Here is a 21748-nt window from a genome sequence, read left to right as displayed (position 1 = left end):
AGTGTGGAATATGATAATTATCTGCTTGTTCTTGGACCATGAGGTGGCAAGAGGTTTAGTTATCACTACCTGACTGGCCGTATTTACTATTGCAGCAAGGTTTAAGTTGATAAGAATGATTCCAAGACAGACAGATGCATCAGCTGGCCAGGGTGATCAAGGCCAGAATAACAATCAGGGTCAAGAGAATGACTAGAGTCAGATCCCACAGCCAGCTCCTGAGAACTAGCAACAATTATTTAATGATCTGCAGGCTACAGTATTGAGGCAAGGAGAAGAACTCCGCCTCCTGAGACAACAACAGGTTCCTACAGTAGCCAGTGTACCAGAGGCACCTCTTGTATCGGTGGCAGCAGCAGAGCAGCAGCAGAGCAGCTACCTGAGGTTGGTAACAAATGGGAGCCTCTCTATGAAAGGTTCAAAAAGTAGCAACCTCCAGTTTTTGAAGGCAGTGTAGATCCTGCAAAGGCAGAACAATGGATGAGCATGATTACCACCATCCTAGACTTCATGAGGGTGATTGGTAATGAGAGAGAGGCCTTTACCACGTATATGCTTCGGGAGGATGCCCGAATTTGGTGGGAAGTTATATCCCAGAACAAAAACATCAATGCCCTGAGTTGGGAAGAGTTTCAGACTCTGTTCAACGAAAAGTACTACAACGATGCCATCAGGGCGCCAAAAGCTGAGGAATTTATCAGGTTACTTAAGGGGAGTTTATCAGTGACTAAGTATGCCCTAAAGTTTGATCGAATGGCAAATTTTGCCATGGAACTGGTACCCATTGACGGGACTAGAAGGGAAAGGTTTCTCCAGGGGCTACAACCTAGATTAGCCCGAGATGTCCGCATTACCACTGTGGCTGGGGTTACTACCTATGCACAGGTGGTCGAGAAGGCACTCACAGCTGAGTGTGCAGAGAACAAGATTTGGCGAGACAATGCAGCCAGAAAAGAATTTAGGAGAACAGGTTCTCCATTTATTGGTTCTGGTAGAGGTGGAGGGCCCAGTGATCAGAAGAGGAAGGTTCCTGATACCTTCTCAGCTCCAGGTCCTGATAGGCGACCCCGTGGTATTTCAATGGGCCGCCAAAGTGGTAGTGAGGCCTGGAAGACTTATCCTGAATGCCCTAGGTGCAAGAGGCGTCATTTGGGAGAATTTTGGGCAATGGTCTGCTTTATATGTGGAGCAGTGGGTCATCTCAAGAAAGATTTCCCTAAGGCAAGAAAGGAAGAACCCAGAGAAGCAGATAGCTCGGCCCCAGCTCGAGTGTTCGCGTTGACACAAGCAGAAGCTGAGGATTCTCCCTTAGTAGTTACAGGTCAGCTTCTTAGTGCTAGAACCCATTATAATGTTTTGATTGATTCTGGTGCTACACATTCTTTTGTTGCTAGTAGAATTATTTATAGACTGTGTAGACCATGTGATTATTATGCTGTGGGGTTTGGAACATAATTACCCATAGGGGAGTTAGTAGTATCCAGGAGATGGGTTAGATATTTTCCAGTGACAGTTGAGGGCAGAGAGTTGTCAGTGGATTTGACAGAGTTAGTGATGACTGACTTCGACATGATTCTAGGTATGGATTGGTTGGTAAAGTATGGGACAACCATTGATTGCAGAAGAAAGATGGTCACCTTTGAGCCTGAAGGTGAGGATCCTTTTGTGTTTGTTGGTACTGTGCATGGACTCCATATACCTATGATTTCTGTTTTGAGGGCTAGAGATCTATTGCAAGGAGGTTGCATTGGATTCTTAGCCAGTGTGGTTGACACCACTCAAGTCATGCCAATGAGACCAGACTAGTATGTTAATTACTGGATGTGTTTCCAAAAGATTTACCAGGGTTGCCACCACATAGAGAGATTGAGTTCATGATAGAATTGGCACCAGGGACGGAGCCAGTGTCTAGAGCACCTTATAGAATGGCCCCAGCTAAGTTGAAAGAATTGAAAGTACAGTTGCAAGAGCTGTTGGATTTGAGTTTTATCAAACCTAGTTTCTCACCCTGGGGTGTGCCAGTTCTATTTGTAAAGAAGAAAGATGGTTCTCTGAGAATGTGCATTGATTACAGATAACTGAATAAGCTAACAATTAAGAACAAGTATCCTTTGCCAAGGATAGATGATCTGTTTGATCAGTTGCAAGGTAAAAAGTTATTCTCAAAGATCGACCTTCGTTTTAGTTATCATCAGTTGAGGGTCAAGGAGGGAGACATCTTGAAGACTGCTTTTCGTACTAGGTATGGGAATTATGAGTTCTTAGTCATGTCTTTTGGATTGACTAATGCCCCAGCTGCTTTTATGGATCTGATGAACATAGTGTTCAAGGATTATCTGGATCAATTTGTGATCGTCTTCATCGATGATATCCTGGTTTATTCTCAGTAAGAGTCAGAGCATGAACAACATTTGAGATTAGTTCTATAGAGAGTGAGGGAACACAGATTGTTTGCAAAGTTCAAGAAATGTGAGTTTTGGATATCTCATGTATCTTTTTTTGGGCACATTTTCAGTAAGGAGGGGATTAAGGTAGATCCAGCAAAGATCGAGGCAGTTAGAGATTGGCTAAGGCCAAAGAATGCTTTTGAGGTTAGAAGTTTCCTTGGATTGACAGGTTATTATAGGCGTTTTGTGGAAGGGTTCTCTAAGATTGCTACTTCATTGACTGAGCTGACTCGCAAGAATCAAAAGTTTGTGTGGTCAGATAAGTGTGAGAACAACTTCCAGGAACTGAAGCAGAGATTGATTACAACTCCAATTTTGAGTCTCCCATTAGATCAGGAGAAGTTTGTGATTTACTGCGATGCTTCACATCAAGGTTTGGGTTATGTTCTGATGCAGTCAGGGAAGGTAATTTCTTCTGCCTCACGTCAGTTGAAGGAGTATGAACAGGGATATCCTACTCATGATTTAGAGTTGTGGGCTGTGGTCTTTGCATTAAAGGTATGGAGGCATTATCTTTACGGGGAGAAGTGTGAGATCTATACAGACCACAAGAGCCTAAAATACATCTTCACACAGAAAGATTTAAATATGAGACAAAGGCATTGGCTAGAGTTAGTAAAAGATTATGATTGTGAGATTTTGTATCATCTAGGAAAAGCCGACATGGTACCTGATGCTTTAAGCCGGAAGGGTCCGGGGCAGATTTATAGTGCGAAGGTGACAGCCAGAGAGTTTGCAGATGATATGACCAGAGCTGGTATAGAGTTGCTGGTGGACCAGTTGGCCAATATTACGCTATAGTCTACGCTGTTGGAAAGAATCAAGGAGGGTCAGTTGGATGATTCACAATTGATCAAGATCATAGAGGATGTTTTGGCTGGAGTATCCAGAGATTACACGGTGTCTGATTTGGGTTTGTTGAGATACAAGGGGCAGATATGTATTCCATTAGACACTGCTATGAGACGGAAGATTTTGGATGAATCTCACACTACACCTTATTCTTTGCATCCAGGCACCACGAAGATGTATCAGGATGTGAGATCATTGTATTGGTGGCCAGGTATGAAGAGGGATGTAGTAGAGTATGTGGCTTAGTGCTTGACATGTCAACAGGTCAAGGCTGAGCATCAGAGGCCGGCAGGGTTATTGCAGCCTCTGGATATCCCAGAGTAGAAATGGGAGGACATCGCGATGGATTTCATGGTGGGGTTACCTAGGATTGTTGGTCAACATGATTCTATTTGGATTATTGTGGATCGCTATACCAAGTCAGCTCACTTCTTGCTAGTGAGGAGTACATATACAGTTGACCAGTATGCAGATCTGTATGTGAGAGAGATCGTGCGCCTCCATGGAGCACCGAGGTTGATCGTGTCAGATTGGGACCCCACTTTTACTTCCAAGTTCTGGGGGAGTTTACAGAAGGTCATGGGAACATAGTTGAAGTTCAGTACTGCTTATCATCCTTAGACAGATGGACAATTTAAGAGGACGGTCCAGATATTGGAAGACATGCTGCGAGCATGTGTGCTGGACTTTGGTGGATCTTGGAGTAAGTATCTACCTTTGATAGAGTTTTCCTACAACAATAGTTATCAGTCTACCATTGGGGTTGCACCTTATGAGATGTTGTATGGTAGGAAGTGCAGATCTCCCATTCATTGGGATGAGACAGGGGAAAGGAGATACTTGGGTCCTGACGCAGTTCAGAGGACCAGTGGGGCCATTGAGAATATTAGAGCTCGGATGCTCGCTTCTCAGAGCAGACAAAAAAGTTATGTAGATCCCAAGCGCAGGAACGTGGAGTTCCAAGTGGGAGACTACGTCTTCTTTAGAGTCTCGCCATGGAAATGGGTGAGGAGATTTGGGAAGAAGGGCAAGCTAAGCCCTAGATTTGTAGGTCCATTTGAGATCCTGGAGAGGATTGGTTAGGTGGCATATAGGTTGGCCGTACCTCTGGCATTGTCAGCCGTGCATAATGTGTTTCACGTTTCAGCTCTTCGGAGGTATGTATCTGATGTGACTCATGTTTTGAGCTATGAACATCTGAAGCTTGAGGTAGATCTCTCCTATGAGGAACAGCCAGTCCAGATACTTGACAGAAAGGACAAGGTCCTCAGGAATAAGACGATACCTTTGGTTAAGGTATTGTGGAGGAACAGCAAGGTCGAAGAAGCGACCTGGGAGTTGGAGTCAGATATGCAGAGTCAGCATCACGAGCTGTTCAGGTAAATTTTGAGGACGAAATTTCTATAAGGAAGGGATAGTTGTAATGCCCCAAAATCCCTAATGCAGTTTAATGGTTGGATTAGTAGGCCGGGAGGGCCATAACTGATTTATTATGCCATTAAATTATAATATGCATGTTTATGTGAATTATATTATAATATGATGTTAAATGCATGCATGTGGGTCCATATTTCATCTTAGGGGCATTTTGGTAATTTGGCACATCGATGGCGTAATTGTATATTTGTATGCATGTTGGTGAACTATTGTTGAGGCCACATTATAATGTGGATTTGTTCAAGCCATTCAGCATGAGACGATCTATGAGGGCAAGTTAGCGGTTTAGTCATAACGGGATTAAGTTCGGGGCTCGGGGTGAGTCTCGGGGTAATTTGGTGATTAGAGCGTTGCCGGGAATTAAAGGGTAATGGGATATGAATTATTGGTATTTGAGAATATCGAGAATAGCGAGAATTGGAGGGTGTTAATTATGATTAACGAAATAGGCGGGAAAGGACAGTTTTACCCTTGGGAGCCTTTAGAAAACTTTATTCGACCTTAAGGTGTAACGACCCAAATTTGCTAATAAGGCTTAGGGCCTTGATTAGCGTGCCTGGAGGGCAATATGTGAATTATTGTTTAATATGTGGATTTGTATGAATATGTGATTAGTGATGCATGTTTAGGTGAATTAAATATGCATGTGGGCCCTGTCTGGTTATTAGGGGCATGATTGTAATTTTAGCCCATTGAGGGTATAAACATGATAATTGTGATATACTTGTGATATATCTGTGTTGTGCGATCCGAGAGAGTCCTAGGGAGCGGTTAGCTAGAAAGTCCCAACAGGGTCGAAAATCCGACTCGGGGCGAGTCAAGCGGTATTTCGGGTGTTAGTCCTTTTATGGGGATATCGGGTTACAGAAATAAATATTTGGAGATATATTTGAGGTTAGAATGTCTAGGAGGGAATATCAGGGAAATTTACCATTTTTCCCTCGGGGATGTTTTTGGTACGCCGAGCCTTGAGGTAACCTTAAAGGCTAAGTTTAATAAAACAAAACATTAGAAGTTTTCAGAACACTATGAACCGACCCAAACCTCTCCTTCCTCTCTCTTATTTTCTCTCAACCATGCCAGGGGGAAGCTTTCCAAATTAAGCTAGGATTTGAGCTTCAAGCTTGGAGAATTGCTCAACATCACTTGGAGGTGCAATCAAGCAAAGGTAAGCTCTTAAGTTGATGAGTTATATTGAATTCTTGCTGATGTTTCAGGGTATGCATGTGAGCTAAGTTTAAATTTGTTCTTGAATGTTTGGCTAAGTTTTGGGGCTAGTCTTTGTTAGGTTTTGATGCTGAGACTGGGTTAGAACCTCTGTAATAATTAGTTTGGATTGTTGGCTTGATTCTGAGGATAGTTGGACTGGTTTTTGAGGTGAAAATTGTGAGTTTTTCTGGGCTCGAGGGGTCGGGCCGCGGCGGTGTTCTTGCTGAGCTGCGGCCCCTTAGAACTTGGGGCACCTGGAATTGAAGGCGCGCCACATCTCCCTTCAGGAAGGGCCGCAGCGCGTGTGGGCTATTTTGAGGCAGGGCCTCGGGTTAAGCTGGGGGCCGCGGCATGAGTCCCTAGGGCCGCAACGCTTAGAGCATTTTTGGGTTTTTAAGAGGTTCTAGGCTCGGGAATTCAATAGTTAAGGCTCGGGATGGATTTTATCACCCGGATTGATAGAATTCAATGTCCCGGAGATTAGAATTAAGACTCGAAGTTATCTAATGGAATAGAGCTTGATGGATGTATATTATTAATGCGTTGTGACTAGGATTTTAGTGAGGCTCGGATTAGGGGGCTATGCTCGAGACATCGGTGCTTGGAAGGCTCGGGACACAGGTAAGAAAACTACTGTTTCCATATTGCTTGTGTTGCAGGGCTTGGCCCTATTTGATTGAGTTGCAGGGCTCGACCCTATATGACTGTGTTTCAAGGCGTGGCCCTTTGATTGATTTTATATGTGTTTAAATGTATGTTTAGTTAATTAATGTGTGTATATAAATGATGGAACGACGATGGCCGGGAACAGCGAAGGCTGGGAACGGCGAAGGTTGATAACGGCGAAGGCTAAGAACGGCAAGGGACCGGGAGCAGCGTTTAGCACGCGGAGTGCGAGTTGCCAGGGCGAGACCCCAAGGGATACCTGAGATATCCTTACGTTATAGACCGTGAACCCAGGGCCTGGTAAGCGCCTGGGACGGCATGGCCGTACGTGTATAGCCTGGTGATGGCTTGATTTTATGTTAAGTGTTTGATATGCATATATTATCTGCTTGTGAGGGTTTTCTTTCTGGGCTTCGGCTCATGGGTGCTCTATGGTGCAGGTAACGGCAAGGGGAAAGTTGATCAACCTTGAGTATGGTGAGCGTGATGGGCGGGGCGTACATGTCTAGTCTGCCTGGCTGCCACGGCCAGGGGTGTTTTTGGAAGATGATTGTACTAAACTTGAATTTTGTCGATTAGTCGACTCTGGTTATATTTTGAGTTCTAAATATTTCTAAACAATGTTTTTGGGATCCCAAATGTTAAACGCTTTATAATTTTCAATGAAAGGTTTATTTTCAAATTTATGACTCTGATGATGATTTAATTACACTTTTGTCCTAAAACCTCGATTAGCGAGATAATTGCACATTTTAAACTCACTTAGTAACGACTCTAAGGCAGTAGGGTGTTACATAAGGGCAAAAAGGTCTTTTCACCATATGATATATTTAAGCCATTGAAGGTTGTGGAACTTAGGCCAAAACAGAGCATAAACATTTCCTCCCGTACATCCTTTTCTTCTCCTTTTTCTTTTGGATTTTTGGAGCTTTTCTTGAGGATTCAAGCAAGGGAAGTGGATCTTGAGGGCTTAGGATTGTGTTCCACCATTGAAGAGGATCCTAAACTGAGCTTGAGGTAAGTTTCTAGCCATTGAAACTCTAGCTTTGCTCTGTTTTTGTTTTGAAATTCAGCTTGGATTTCTAGGTTGGTTAAAGGGAATTTATGGGAGTTTTTGGCTAGGGTTACTTAGGTTGTGATGCCTAGGACATGTGTAGATGGTTTTTGGGTTCATTTGGGACTTAAAATGAGGTTTGAGAGCTTTTGGTTCAGGTTGGAAATGGTGGAGTCGAAGGGGGAAAGTTTCAGGGCAATTCTGGCTGAGTGTAATGCTATTGCGCCCACAAGTGGGCGCTACAACGCTATTCAGGAGGGTTTCAATCTGTCTTGGGCGCTAGGGCGCTAGGGGGTAGTGCTACATTACTACCCTGCTTCTTTATATTTCTGTTTTGGGCATTTTTAAGGGTTTTTGGCTCGGGGTTTCAATTCCTAAGGCCCGGGAACGAATCTACTCACCATTTGGGTACAATTCGGAGTCCCAGGAGTGAGGTCTAGGTCAAGACCCTTTTATTGTTGATTGGCATTAATGGAAGTTATAATTGGTTATGACTAGGTAACCGCTAAGGAATCAAAAGGTTGATCGTTCTCAAGGGTCATTCTTTTACTAATTCTCGCTCGAACCAGAGGTAAGAAAATTGCACCCCATATGTGACATGCATGGTTATTCATGAGGAATGTTGAGTGTTTAAATGTGGACATTGATTGCATATCAAATGCTTAGCAAACCTTGCTTACTTGTGAATGGCACTGACTTATTAGTCAGAATCAGCAATGGTGTCAGAACTAACTGTGAAGCTATGACTTACTAGTCAAGTTCGACAGTAGTACTGAACACTGGTCGTATGTTATTGACCTATGAGTCAGGAGCGGCATAAGCGTCATGAACGCAGAGCCGAAAAGATTAGATCTAATCGATATCAACATTGAATGACTCATCATGAGCATTAATGTCGAACCGACCCCAAGTTCGATGAAAACTAAAAGCTCTTGCCTAGTTCCATGACTAGTCATTCAGAGCCAGGGCCAGAAGGCCCAGGCGACTCCATTGTCACATGGCTAAGGGTACGAAACCCACACCCGTGACTCCATGGTCACTCATTTGGTTCACATTAGTGACTCGCTCATCAGTCACTCATCCGGTTTAAGCTAGTGACTCGGTCACTCATTTTTGAAGGGTGCGGAACCAACATTAGTGACTTACAACATTAGTCACTCATTTGTTTGGGGCTATAAGCTTTGGATGATTATCATGATCATCATTTTATATTATATACATGCAGTATTGAGTTTTCTTGCTGGGCTTTGGCTCATGGGTGCTATATAGTGCAAGTAAAGGGAAAGAAAAGCTCACCCAGCCTTGAGTGGAGAGCTTAGGTGGTGATGTGTACATATGCGGCCGCTTGACCCCCACGGCCAAGGATTTTCTCGAAGGAACTAGGGGGTTTACCCTATTTTTGCCGCTTAGGTTGGCGGGTTGTAAATTTTATACTGTAATGATCATTTTGGATTGTAAATAATTAGTAAATGTTTTTATGGCCCCATGAACGGTTTTATATTTTAAATAAAATATATCCTTTCCTTTCTGATTGGTTTTTCCACCTTAACCTATTAATCACACCTAGATGCACGTTTAAAACCAAAGAACTCGATTAGCGAGTTAAGCACGGTTCGAAGTTCACACTTACTGTCTTGGAGTAACCAGGGTGTTACAGTAATAGTGGATGGAACCTTGTATCGACATGGTCATTCGTTACCTCTCCTACGATGCGTTTTGCCTGAGGAAGCCAAAAACATTTTACAAGAAATACAAGAAGGCTTTTGTGGAGATCATGCTGGGGGGCAAAACCTAGCACTGAAAATACTGAGGCAGGGTTATTTTTGGCCCACTTTGACAAAATACTCAATCTCGTATGTTCAAAAGTGTGACAAATGCCAGCGTTTCGCTACGATTGCCCGAGCTGCTCCGGTCGAGCTAACGATGATGATATCCCCATGGCCATTTGCGGTATGGGGAATTGACCTAATAGGTTCCCTACCTATGGGAAAGGGAGGAGTTCCTTTCGTGGTGGTGGCGATCGACTATTTAACGAAGTGGGTGGAAGTCGAACATCTGGCAACTATCACTTCAAAAAGAGTCCTAGACTTCGTGGTGAAGAGTATTATATGTCGATTTAGGCTTCCTAAAAAGATCGTTTTAGACAATGGGACACAATTCGACAGCGATCTCTTCACTGACTTCTGTGAAAAATATGGCATCACTAAGAGTTTCTCCTCAGTAGCATATTCGCAGGCCAACGGGCAAGTCGAGGCTGTGAACAAAACCCTTAAGGCAAGCCTGAAGAAGAGGTTAGACGAAGCCAAAGTATTATGGCCCGAGTAGCTCCCGCAAGTACTTTTGGCCTACCGAACTTCTCACAGAACCTCCACAAGACATACTCCTTTTTCCTTAACTTTTGGAAGCGAGGTCGTGCTTCCAGTCGAAGCCATGGTAGCCACCCACGGGAAAAGGTCATTTAGTCAAGAACATAATGATGGACTACTTAACGCATCTCTCGATCGAAAAATGAGAAGATTCGCAGTTACAGCTTGTCCATTATCAATAAAAAATCACTCGTTATTTTAATTTTAAAGTTAAGAAGCCCAGACTTGGACTGGGCGACGTGGTTCTCTGAAGGGTCTTTTTAGAAAATAAAGATCCCAAGGACGATGTATTAGGCTCGATCGAGCTGGGAGGGACCATATCAGGTCGTTGAGGTTTTGCGTGAAGGAACTTTCAAGATAGCTCGGCTGAATGGGGAAGTAGTCCCGCGGACCTGGAATGCCCTACATTTGAAAAAGTATTATCAGTAGTACAACCATCAATGTAAGGCTTATTTATAAAATACATTTGATTAAATAATAAATGGATTATTAAATAATTTTTTTTAGGGTGTATTAGTTCGTGTTCTAATATTTATAAAAGCAACCAAGAAAGTTTCTACTTTCTGGTTACTTAGGGGGCACATAACCCCAGATTGGCAAAATTAAGCATGCTTGATAAGATTAAGAAACTTAGAAGCTTGGAAAAATTGATTATTCAACAGATTTTTAAGGCTCGAGTTTTCAATAAACCTAGCATGAACTAAGTTTAAAGTCATTTAAAACCCTTGACGTAACCAGGTCCGAAACTTAGAAGCTTGGAAAAATTGTGTAACGCCTTGGCTACCCCAGAACAGTTACGGTGAGCGGTGGATCGGAAATTTGACTCACTACCTGAGTCCTGTGGTCAAAAACGTGCTCTAAGTGTAATTAACAGGTCAAGGTATAAAACTAGTAAACAGGTAATGGAGATTTTCATTACAAACTGCTCTGCAGAGCTAAACAAAACGTTTACAAGCTGTTCACAGTACAAAATGGTCACTACTGTTGTAAAGTTACAATCCCGCCGACCAAAGCGGCAAAAATAGGGTAAACCCCCTAGTTCCTCTGAGAACACCTTGACCGTGGTGGTCAATCGGCTGCATATGTACACACCACCACATCAGCTCTCCACTCAAGGCTAGGTGAGCTTCTCTTTCCCTTTACCTGCACCACATAGCACCCATGAGCCAAGGCCCAGCAAGAAAACATAACACTTTATATAAACATTATCAAATGATTATCATTATAATCACACTGAGCATAAAGCTTTCAAACAAATGAGTAAACACCACATGAGGTCCTGATAAACCACACTAAGTGACTAACAAGCAAGTCACTAATTCAAATGGAAGAGTGGCTAATAGGTAAGCCACTACCCTTCAACAGGTTTTGGTAACCGTATTGAGTGACTGCCATGCATGTCACTAATTCAGGTGGGAGAGTGGCTGCTAAGTAAGCCACTAGCCTCCAAGCGCTTATTTCATTCGTCGACCCTCGAGGTCGGTCTGGCATTAATGCTCTTTGAGTCATTCAATGCTGATAATTGATTAGATCAAATCTTATTGGCTTGCGTGACACACGCTAAGGCCGTCCTGACTAATGAGCCAGCTCAACGTGATCAGTGCCCAGTACCACCGCCGAACCTGACTAATAAGTCACAGCTTCACAGTTGATACTAGCACCCTTGCCAAACCTGACTAATAAGTCAGTACCATGCACAAATGAGCAACATATGCTAAGCATTCTATATTCAGTCTATGTCCATATTCTCACAATCAACATGCCTCATGAATATCCACACATGTCACATTTGGGGTGCAGTTTTCTTACCTTTGGTTCGAGCAAGAACGAATAAAAGAACAACCCTGAGAATGATCGACTTTTTGGTCCTTTAGCGGTTACCTGGTCATAACCAAATCATGGGATTCCATCAATAAAATGAATAATAAAAGGTTCCCAAACCAAAACCTAACCTTCGGGACCTCAAACACTACTCAACCGGGTAGTAGGTTCAATCCCGAGGCCTTAGGCTTGCATCCCCGAGCCAAAAAGCTAATTCTGGCCAAAAATGCCTTAAGGGCCGCGACCCTCCTTGGCCATGCTGTGGCCCGCCCCTCAGACAGAGGCGCCTAAACCCAGCAGCCCCCAAGGGCCGCAGCTCACCCCTGCCATGCCGCGGCGCAAGCTCCATTTCAGCCAAAACCCCTGTTTTTCCTCCCTTGCGTTTTCCCTTGAAACCAACCCTTCAAACCCAATTTAAACACCACCCAAACCTCTCTCAAACACCCATTTAAACCTCCAAACATCACCCATAACTATCCCTCATCATAACCCAAGTAAAACATCCCAAGAACTCCCCTTGATTCCAACTTTCCATACCAAAATCTAAAGCTGAAAACTATGAACGAAAACAGAGCAAAACCAGTAAAACAATGAATAAAACTCACCTCAAATTCGAAACCAAACCCTCTTCAATGACTGAGCTATGTCTACAACCTCAACCTCCAAGTTCCCTAGCTTAATTCCACACCTTGAGCTCAAAACTCCAAAGAGGAAGAAGAGAGAGATGAACTTACGGGAAGGAGAAGAAGCAAAACTCTGTTTTGGTTATGTTTTCTCTACAGCCATCTAAACCATATATATCCAAATCCCAAATGACCATTATACCCCTAGGTCTTTAAAGCTTCTAAAACCAACTCAAGGGTAGTTTTGACATTTTCCACCTACACCGTTAATCATAATTAACGCTTCCCTTTTCCCGCTAATCTCAATATCCTCAAACACCAATATTTCACCTCCCGTTACCCTTTAATGTCCGGTAACACTCTAATCATTAAAACACCCCGAGACTCACCCCGAGCCCCGAGCTTAAACCTGTTATGACCAAACCGATAATCAACATTCCTTGATCGTCTCATGCCAAATGGCTCGAACAAACCCACATCATAATGTGGTCTCAAATTATATCACCAACATGCGAATAAATAATCAATTTACCCTCAACGGCCAAATTACCATCACACCCCTGTAATAATAAATATGGACTCACATGCATGCATTTCACATCATATCATAATATAATCAACAGATACATGCATTTTATCAATTAATAACATAATTAAGCAAGTATGGCCCTCCCGGCCTACTGTTCACGCCGTTAAACACAACGGAGAATTCGGGGCATTACAAATTGAGTATTCAATGGCTTTGTAAAGCTCGAGTGTTCAATAAACCTAGCGCGAACTAAATTTAAATCATTTAAAACCTTGGACATAACTAGGTAAAAAACTTGGAAATTTGGGAATATTGATTATTCAAGGGCTTTTTTTTAAACTCGAGTTTTCAATGAACCTAAACTGAACTACGTTTAAATCATTAAAAAACCATAGATATAACCAGGTTCGAGGCCTGATTCTTAACAAGTATGATGCAAATAATCAAACAAAAACTTCGATATTACTAAGCTCGATAAAATCTATCTCGATCTAAAAATCGATTCCTAAAATCTCGAATGTACAAGTCTAAGGATTCATAAGCATGAGAGATAATAAAGGAAAGATAAGTTGATCAAAAGATAGATATATATCGAAATAAAGCTAATAAATTACACGAGGAAAAAAACCCTCGAACTAAGCCCGAAGGCAATTGTGTTAATAAAAAAATGTTAAATAATTACAGAAAAACAAATACAAATGAGATCATTGGGCTTATTTAGCTTGCCCCAAAGAGGTGACCTCCTCACCATCTCCCTCCGCCGCTCCAGAGGCATCACCCATCACTGAGAGCTCTTGCAGAAGCCGAACCTTGAATTTAGGAAGGTATGGGTCCCACAACCCGGGCTCCATAAAAGATAAGTTCTCGTCTTGGTTGAAAGCCCAACACTGGCATAACATCTCCTCCATGGAAGATGATGATGCTACCCTTTCCTCATTGGCTTTGATCTCAACCTTGAGTAGTCTTGCTTTAAGCTCACCAATCTCAACCTGAGCTTCAGCGACCTAAGCTTGTGAGGCAGATAATGCAGTTTTTGCTGCCTGCTCATTTTCTTGGGAGGTGGTGAAAGCAGCCTTGGCAGCTTGCTCATTCTTTTGAGCAGCTGTATGGGCAGCTTTGGCGGTCTCCTCACTTTCCTTGGCAGCATTCAAGGCGGCTCTGGCAGCGTCCAGCTTGGACCGGAGCTCATCATTCTTGGCTCGAGACTGAGTTATACTGCAGTATAGGGCCAGGACGGACTGCAAAATAACAAAACAAGTCAGAACTCAGCAAAAATATATAAAACAAAAATTCATCACCATACTTGAGAAAACTTACAGTGAGATTCATCCCCATAGCAGACTCGAAGACATTCTCCGGGTTGCGCTCCTCAATGGTCCTCAAGTCCCTCACGGTAGCTTTGTATGCGTGGTGCACCATATGAGACACTGTCTCGTATATTATTCCCCGAAAGGCCTCAGGGATCCTCTCCAAGTCCTTAGGATCCACTGGTATTCGGATAGTGGGAGCCTTGGCCTGAATGACTTGAGGAGGTGGGAGCATCTCTCGAGAGGGGGGAGGGGGAAATGGCTCGGTAGCAACATTCACTGGAGCTAGCTCATGAGTTGAGCTCGTGTCCTTGATCTTAGCCGGGGACTTTGAGGTATTCCCCGCTGCAGGAGTGGTCTTTTTTGCCACCCTGAGCCTCTTCACAACAGGGCCCGCATTAGCCTTCCTAGCCTGAAAGGCAGTTCGTAGGTCGGGAGCTCCTGTTTGTTCCATCTCTTCGCCTAAAAAGAATAAAAAGAGTTAGTTTACAAAAATAATGTTTCAAAAAGCATTTATAAAGAAAAAAAAAACAAAGATCCTACCCTCTGAACTGGGGGAGGAGTCTATTATCACCAGCTCAGGTGTTTTGACTGGAATAGGAACCACCTCCGGCCTCAGAACTAATGGAGGAGAAGAGGAATCTACAGTTAATACCTCTTGGATCCTAAGGGGTTCAGGTTCTTCCTCAGGGCTGGACTCATCTACATATTTTCTGAACCCAGGGGCAAATGCACCCTGGAGTAGAGAAGGCCAGGACCTACGGTTTGTCCCGTATTCTTCAAAAATGGCGGATCTAAAATTTAGGGTGTTGTCAACTATTATTGTGCCCTTAGGGTAACTGTTGTCATGGCATACCATTAGGTGGTCTACGCACTGGAGCAGGGTTATATTTAGATCCGGGTTGGAAGGATGAGTTGATTCAGATTATACCGAACTAACCTAAAATCGACAACAACCCTATCTAATTCCCTAAAGGGGTATGAGTTACCTTGGTCGGAGGGGCCGGTTGCTGCCCCTGATGTAACTCGATCTAGATCGAGTTCCCGGACAGCCTCAGGAGCCTATCTTTTTTTCACAGGAGGCACCTCGGCCTCTTCCTCTCCGCTGTCCTCACAGACCGGTAAGGCCTCGCGAGGAGCAGGATGGTTGGGAGCGGAGCCCGGATCCTCAGAGCTAATGCCTGCCCCTCTCCGATCAGCTTACATGCCAACATGGTGGCATCACTCACGACCTGGCGATAGTCCTTTTCCCTAGGGGGAAGTCTGGATAATTTTTCGTACCGACCCCCGAGGGTCACAGACTTTTCAGTCCTCGCAAATATGGTTGCATGAGAAACAAATTCAATCAAGATATGTATATTTAAAAAATATATATCTTAAAAGGAACAAAAATTCATGAGCTGAATTTACAAGGATAAAATACTTATGAGGTCGGTTGAAGTAATGGAGTTGACAGTTTCTGAAGCCATTCAACATAAAGAATAAATCTTTATAATCGTTTGAATGGCTGGGGAGCTCAATGATGGAGGCGGAGTTAGGGAATTGCGTGAGGTAGTAGAATCCGTCACCGCATCCCCTCTGGTCGGGGCTTTCCTTGAGGCAGAAGAAGTACAATATGTCTGCCGGGGTGGGGACCTCTCACTCGTGTTTCAGGAACAAGTACTTCTGCCCTGCCAAAAGTCTATACGAATTTGGGGGGAGCTGGAATGGAGCCAGCTTCACGTAATTCAAGAAATCTGCAAAGTACTGGTCCAGGGGAAGGAAGGCCCCAGCCTTCAGGTGCTCATCACTCCAAGCCACATAGTCGTCTTGGAGAGGGGAACAACTCCTTTCCCCTTCAAATGCAGGTCGAGTGAGGAGAGTTCCAGCTCCAACCTCTATGTTGTGGCTCAACATAATTTTATTCACTCTCCCTGGGGTCGTGATCTTGGAGATGATGCGCTCAGCCTCGAAGTACACATTGAGATCTACCACGAGCTCCTTCTCCACCACCGGACCAAAGTGAGGGATGGGAGATTCGTGGGCGGCCTGCTTCTCCTTGTTCTTCTGTTGGGAGGACAAGCTCGAGGCATTCTTCTTTGGAACATTCTTCTTTTGAGGAGCCACCAGATCGCCTAATGACAAAATGGCCTAGTTAGTAGGCGACCTAATATGATCTAAAACTATGACGCGATAGTATGGAGAACGAAACGGGTTATTTTGGTTCTACAGGCTAAAGTTAGCCTCAGCCCCTTCGCGTGATGCCATGCGATGTCCTAGGCCACACGCCTCGGTTTCTTAACAGTCCCCTGATATTTAGGGATCCGTGTGTCAGAAACGGCAGGCCACTACTTTCCTCTAAAAAGCGATTTTGTGCAAAACTGCTTAAGGAATCGTAACCCTTAAGCTACCTGGGTTTTTAACCTAGAAACATTACTATTTCTTATGCCCCAAACAGGTATTTCCTAAACCTATTTGAGATTAGAATTACCATAGATTGACCCAGAAAATTACTCAGTTTTATGAATACCTTCATATTCAGTTTCACTTATGGAGTTTAAAATCAAAACCTATTCCCTATGAAGACTCAGAAATAGCCTACCAGTAACTACAATAAGTGTTGCGGATGAACATGGGTAAGAACAGAAATTCAATTGGATAAAAAAAAAGGAAAAAACTTTTCAAACCAAAGAATGAGATGCTTACAGGAAATGTGTTCATCGACGGTAAGATGTAGACTCAGCAACGGGAAGCTCCAGGAAAGCTTCTGAATGTTTGGGCACGATGAACGGTTTTGGGGATTTTGGGAAAGAAGGGAAGTTTAGAAAAATGAAATTTTTAAATACAAAGGTGGTGAAGTTTGAAATTTGGCCATCCTATTTATACGTAAATTGTGGAAATTAATATGGGTCATCCAATTGGGTTAGTTCAAGATCCAAGGGCCAAGATCAAATAGACCAAACAGCGGCAAAAAGTTGATAAGACAATTATTGCAGTCCTCGAAACCCGAACAGACGCCAATTGCGGTACACCACGTGTCCAGTACTCGAGTAGTAGGCAGGCGTGGTTTTATGTGACAGAAGTCTAAAAGGCCCTACTGTGTAGGTCAGAAAGTGACGACATCATACAAGAGCAGGAGCTTGGGGGGCAAATGTTGTACCATGATTTTAGCACGAGTCCATGCACTCAGCTCGGTTACAGCTGACAGATAAATATACGGAGAAATAGCTGAGAATGATATCTGCTTTTATCCACGTGGACAACTCGAGATTCATAGTGGTCATACATGGTGTAAGGCGTCTTGAGTTTATCTTGAACTAAGGATGCAATGGCTGTGAAGCGCGAGCTCATAATTTTAATAGCTGTTGAAGCACGAGCTTGGAGGAGATACCCAGCTCGTGGTAATTCTAGCATATTGCATACCCGTGGATCCCCAGAGACTCGGGATCCCTTTATACATTTATTTATGATCACGTTGTCATATTAATTATCTGAGATAGCGGGAACCTGTTTATTGTATTATCAAATCATATCCCAATATAAATGAGAATTATTTGTATTAAATGTAATTATTATATAAATGCGTGATTGACTCACGCGGTTACCCAAACTTATTCATGGAATTCCCTTATAAATACTGGGAATATTGGACAGGAAAGGGGGACCATTATTCTGTAATACCAAAACTCTGCCAAAATAGAGAGAGAAACAACAATAATATTGACTCATAGCCTAGGTGGATTTTAACCACTGAACTACGTAAAAGTTCTGTGTTCTTGAGTGAATTCGTATTATTATTCATTACAGTTTACTATTAAGCACTAATCTACCTTATTATTTCTTAATACACTGTTGGCAAAAATCGCGTCAACACTCAACATGATTTAAAGTTGCCTCGTTAAAAACCTTGTCAGGAAAACTCAGTGGGACAAAACCTAAACTAAGGGAAAAATAGTGCAACATGTATAAATCTCCCCCTCATGCATATATCCATGGTAAATTTCGTGATCAAATATCTCATATGATTTTCATCGTAATATAAATCACCATAAATGTTCTATGATCACGAATTTGCTATAACTCTTCTAGAGCATACGTGTAGAATTGAATATGAATATTTATCCAACATATTAAATCAATCATATATATAACCTTGTTCATTATCATATCATATCAACAATGTTATAATATGCATCATATTTGGGGATATTCATTATCTATGACTATGTTCAATCCAAAATTTGAAATTTAAATATGATCACATGAATGAATATCTTTGATAAGATCAATTTTCATTTGCAATAAATATGGTACTTCAGGACCATATATTCGTTGCATTCTCTTTGCTTGTTCTTTAATTTCTACATCATATGATCATATACAGTATGATTCTTTATGCATACAAAGTTCTTCGGGACTTCTCTACTCATAATTTAATCTATAAACAAATAATATATTTAATAATTCCCAATCTACAAGATGAAATAAGAAATCATTCTTCAATAGTTTATAAAATAATCAGAAGCTCTTCAAGAGCCTTTTACAACGTATTATTTACGAATTCACATTGCATAGACAATCATACTTGTAATTTCAAATAATTATTCACCTACATGTCTTAAATCCAGACAAACATCTTTATTGTATAATGCGCGCAACTTTGAATTTATATCTCTTAAGACATGTTAAATTCTCATATTACTAGGAGCTTCAAATAAATAATTTGTGTTGCAACGTTTATATGACACATATCAATTCTCATAAAACATATATACTCCAGGCTATAATCAAATCTTGATTATATATTCTCATAACAATATGTATATGCCTTTATTTAATCATTCTATTGTCTATGCAAATTTTGTACAATAATTCATTTGTGTACAAATATAAAAAATTCTCATTAGAATTACCTTTTCTTATTCAAATATTTATTTGTACCCCTACAGGTTTTACTTCACTTTGTGTGAGTAAATTTATATTGCCTGGATTGCGTCATATAATTTTGGCCAAAATTATATATACATCGATAATTCTCAATCCGTTTAATATCATGATCCTTGCTATCTCATATTAGTTTATTGCATATGCAAATATTTTGTATTGTCAACAATAATTCATAATATGATAATTTCCTCCCATATTGACATAACTTAAAGAGATCTCATTATTTTAAACATACTTGTCAAACCTGTATATTATTTATAGGTACCTATACAACCACTTCAAGGGCTTTAATTATTATCAACTTTGTTATGTCTATAACTTCTTTAGGAAGTCTCTTCTGGAGCACAATTTTTATTTAATGCTCAAATTATCAATACTTTATAACATTAAGGTATCTTAATGAGTGCTTCTTACTTACAAATCTTCAGGATGAACAAAATGAACATTTGTTTTCATAATTTCTACTTTGTTCACTTACGCTTCAAGCGTTATTCAACTCATTCTGACTCAATTTAAATAATATTAATTTGCAGTTGACATACATATATGTATGATTTTATCATTTTGAACTTCTAACTCTTACTTTGTGCAAGGATTATTTTTTAAAATATTTATCGATCCAACTGCATTTCTCTCCTCTGATCGAGAGAATATTTTTTAAAAATAATTTAGCCTGTAGGGATTTCAAACTCATATATATTATTGGGTCATTGAATTTCTGGTTCAATAAATCGTGAATATGAACTTATTTCATTTTCAAGAATGAGTCATATACATATGTATAGTTGAAAATATACAAGCTTATAATTCTTGTAAGTTCATGATCATACGATCTTATCACATCGATAAAAAATTATGCAATAAAAATCCAATAATTATTCAAGAATGCAAAGATAATATAATTAAACACTCATTATCAAAATAATATAATTTTTTCTCGTACATCTTGGACAAAATAAATAACTATATATCAAAATAATTTACATAGGCAAAATAATTTTCAGAAGATATAAAAATTTCAATTTATAAATAATTATGAAAATTTTGAGAAATGAATGCACAAACATTCTAATGAGTGACACTTTTATAAATGATATATATGCAGTAAAAAAATTAACAATAAAATTGCACGAGTTCAAATATTTATAAACAAAATATCAAAAAACTAGTTGAAATATATATATATATATATTTTTCTTTTAAAAATGCAAGATATTCAAATTTATTTTCACTTCCCATATACAAAATATATATATATATATATGCATATTTTTTTGAGCACTATATAAGAATAAAAAAGAATCTTCTAGTATTTCATCTAAATTTATGAAAATTTATACATTTTATTACATATGATTTATCATTCAATTAATGAACTTCAGGTTCACTATACTTTGCATTTCACTAAAAATTTCAACATATACATAACCGCTATAAAAGTTTAATTTTTGTTTATATACTAGAGAATGAAATAATTTTATGGGACTTTACAATAATATACCACTATAACAAAATAACTACAAGTTTGTTATAAGAATATAATATACCCAAATGGACTATAATATTATTAAATATAACAAATTTTATATTCACGACAAATATCTCTTATAACTAATTCATATCCTCATTCATTATTAATAACATATTCCAAAACATTTAACACTCATTAAAACAATTATTAAATATAATAAAATATTCCTTATTAATCGTTTTAAAGTGGAAATACATTATCACATTATAAAATATATCATGTAATTATATATTATAGTATGATATTATGTAGTTTTTTTTATGGCATATTATACACAATAACAAGTTATTTAAGAGATTCCAATTAGTTCCAAAATTGCATATGTCACCAATGGATATCACACAAATATTGTATGCGAACTCATAACAAATTATTTTGGATACCAATTAGTACCGAATGGCATAAGATACCAATAAATATCATATTGTATACTAGCTTATCATAACAGGTTATTTTGGATACCAACTAGTATATATATCAAAGTGCATAACAATTAATACACAATTACATATGATACCAATAAGTATCAAATTTCATATTAGCTTATAACAAGTTATTTTGGATACCAATTAGTACCAAATTACATAGGATATCAACAAATATCTGATTGTATATACTAGCTTGTATAGGATATCTCCAATAAGTAGTTAAGTATGGTAGCATATATTATTAGATAAGATACTAAATAGTAAATGTTTTATAAGATACAAACGAACAGATTCTATAGGATACTAAATAGTATTGTTTTATTAATTATGTAGTAGTATACTACAACACAAAGTGAATGGAGAAATAGAATAATAATAATTATAAAGTAACTATTATTTTGATACTATTTAGTGGTTTATGTGATTTTTTTAGGAGCTAAACTAATAAATGATAACAAAATAAAATATAGAATACCAAATAGTATCCAAATAAATCAATTCTCAATATTGAAATAAACATAGAACATTGTTCATTCAAAATAAAATTTACTA

The sequence above is a fragment of the Humulus lupulus genome, chromosome 5 (genome assembly GCF_963169125.1).
Source record: "Humulus lupulus chromosome 5, drHumLupu1.1, whole genome shotgun sequence".
In the NCBI taxonomy this organism is placed as follows: domain Eukaryota; kingdom Viridiplantae; phylum Streptophyta; class Magnoliopsida; order Rosales; family Cannabaceae; genus Humulus; species Humulus lupulus.
This window is presented reverse-complemented; position numbering follows the sequence as displayed.